The sequence below is a fragment of the Buteo buteo genome, unplaced genomic scaffold (assembly GCF_964188355.1).
Source record: "Buteo buteo unplaced genomic scaffold, bButBut1.hap1.1 HAP1_SCAFFOLD_150, whole genome shotgun sequence".
Classification (NCBI taxonomy): Eukaryota; Metazoa; Chordata; class Aves; order Accipitriformes; family Accipitridae; genus Buteo; species Buteo buteo.
This window is the reverse complement of record NW_027439314.1, coordinates 117501-120000: the sequence shown is the minus strand read 5'-3', so window position 1 is coordinate 120000 and position 2500 is coordinate 117501. Positions and strand designations below refer to the sequence as shown.

Here is a 2500-nt window from a genome sequence, read left to right as displayed (position 1 = left end):
CGCCAGGCCCGACCGGCTCGACGAACCCTGACGGCCCCGGCGGGACGAGCTCCGACCAGCGGGTGCTCCAGGAGCGGGGAGCTTCGGAGCGCTCCCCGAGTCTCGATTTAGGGGGACGAAGGCCCTTGGCAGCGGCCGCCGCCGGGCTGCGGGGAACGACTCCCCGGGCCCGGGGCCGCGCGCGCGCGGGCCTGCGAGGCGCCCCAGCCGCGCCGCTGCGACCGCCGCCCCGCCGCGAGGCGAGGGGCGGCGGCACAGACGGGCGATTGATCGTCAAGCGACGCTCAGACAGGCGTAGCCCCGGGAGGAACCCGGGGCCGCAAGTGCGTTCGAAGTGTCGATGATCAATGTGTCCTGCAATTCACATTAATTCTCGCAGCTAGCTGCGTTCTTCATCGACGCACGAGCCGAGTGATCCACCGCTAAGAGTTGTCTGGCTTTCGGCACCGCCCCGCACGCGCGAGGGGGCCAGGACCGCTTCGCCACAGGCGAGCGGCCCCTCCGGAGGATGGCCCACCGCCCGCCCGCCCACCCCCCTCCGCACGCGCGGAGGGGGCACGGCGCAGCACGACGGAGAAGCCGCGCCTCTGCTGACCGTACGAGCACACACAGAGAAAGGGGGGGGGGAAAGGAACGGAAAACTCCGAGCGGCGAGGCTGGGGAGCCCGCGCTCCCGACCGGCCTGGGAAATGCCTTGCTCGCATCGGAGGCGGCCCAGGCGCACGGGCTCGGCCCGGCCTCTGGGCAGAGGCAGCGATGCACCCGACCGCGCGCGGCCTGCCCACCACGCTCCGGACGACACGGCTGCTGCTGCTGCGGGGCAGCAGCGGGGAGCCCCACCGGCCCCGCGCACGCCTCCGTGCCGGCTGCGCCGCGCTACGACAGCCAGCTCCCCCGGGCTCGTCCCGACGGCAACTCCGCGGCCACGCCAGCGGCTCCAAGAGGCGGCAACCGCCAGAGCCGGCGACGCACCGCCCGCGGCCTGCCGGACGGCACCCGCTGCCGCACCAGAGCGGCTGCCCTCCCGGAACCACCGCCACCGCTTCTCGCCTCGGCCCCTTCCACGGGCACGCCCCAGGTGGAAGGCGGACGGCGCTAAGCCGGGGACAGCGCCCGCTCTCCCCGTTTCCACGCGGAGACCGCGCGTGGGGTGCCCCCGCCCGCCCCCGCCCACCTGCCCGGCGCGGCCGGGAAGCGCGACGGGGAAGCGGCGGGCAGGGCCCGGGACGGGACAGCCGCGGCCGGCACCGGGCGCCCTCCGGCCGACCGACAGGCCGAGCGGCGCCGCCGCCGCTCAGCCGGGGTGCCGCCCTTGCCAGCAGCCAGTGGCGGGAGACCGCCGAGCGCTCGCCAGGGCGAGGGGGGGAACGGAGCGCAGCGCGGCGCAGCGCTGCGACGGAGTCGCGGCGGCCCGGCAGCCGCCCAGCGAGCCCCCACCGCGGGGACCCGCCACCCCGGGCAGTGAGCCCGCGCTCACGCCGGGGCCGCCCGTTTCGAGGCAGGCAGGCCGGCTACGGCCGACCGCACCGCGGTCTCCACCGAGACCGGACCGCGGAGAGGAGGGGGCAGCGGGACCCCTCCCCGGCACGGCTGCCCGCGGGATGAGCACGGGCAGCAGCCCACCAGGGCCTTCGTGGGAGGAACTCCCGGCCCCTTTAAGGCACCGCCGCCCGGCCGCCCCCCGGGTCGCATCGAGCCGCCCGCGTCTTTAAACCTCCGCCCGGCTCCACGGCCTTCGACCCCCGGGCTCGCCGAGGGAGGGCCGCGGAGGCGCGGACGCTAGGTACCTGGCCCTGGGGTGAGGGAAACGACCTGAAGGCCCCGCGGGGGTGCCTCCCCCGCTGCCGCCCTCGGGGGAGCGTCCGCCCGCGGGGGCGCGCCCGACATCCACCGCCACCACCACGTCCTCCTTCCCGGGGCCCGGGGTTTCCCTCAGTAGCCCGGCGCTGCGCCCGGGAGGAGAGCCGTGGCTCGGGCCGCCCGCTGGCGCGGGACACAGCCCGGCGGGGGCCTCGCCCACCAGAGGAGGCGGCGGCGGCAGAGCGCCCCCCCCGCCCCGGCTCCCTCGTGGGGAGAGGTGCGGGGGGGAACGGCCGCCGCCGCCCCACCCGGCGCCACGCACCCGCCCGGAATGCCCGGAGGCCTTTCCCCTGCGCGGCCGGCCGGGCTGCTTCGCAGCAGCCCGACAAGGTGCGGGCAGGGCCGCGGGAGACGCCTCCCGCGACCCCGGAGGACCCTCTCCTCTCGCGCCGCTCGCGCCCTGCTGCCCCGTCCTCACCGCCGCTCGCCGCTTCTTCCTCCTTGCCCGAGCGGGCTCGGCCGGCGGGGCTCGTCACACCCCGCGCCGGCGTCCCCCCTTCCCGCGCACTGCCGCCCGCGCTCTGACCGGGGGCGCCCCTCTTGGCCCCGAGGGCCGCGCCCCAAAACCTCCCCGGCAGCGGACCGCCGTCGGGCGAGGCGGGGCCGGTCCCCGGAGAAGGGCGCCGGCCGGCGGCGGGCG

At 77.9% G+C, this 2500-nt stretch overlaps 1 non-coding gene across 1 annotated transcript; it reads right to left on the bottom strand.

Annotated features, from left to right (window-relative positions):
* Positions 1-278: 278 nt before the first annotated feature.
* On the bottom strand, positions 279-431 carry LOC142028114 (5.8S ribosomal RNA). Its single transcript, XR_012649410.1, has one exon. It is a non-coding gene; the product is annotated as a 5.8S ribosomal RNA (ribosomal RNA).
* Between the last annotated feature and the right edge of the window lie 2069 nt (positions 432-2500).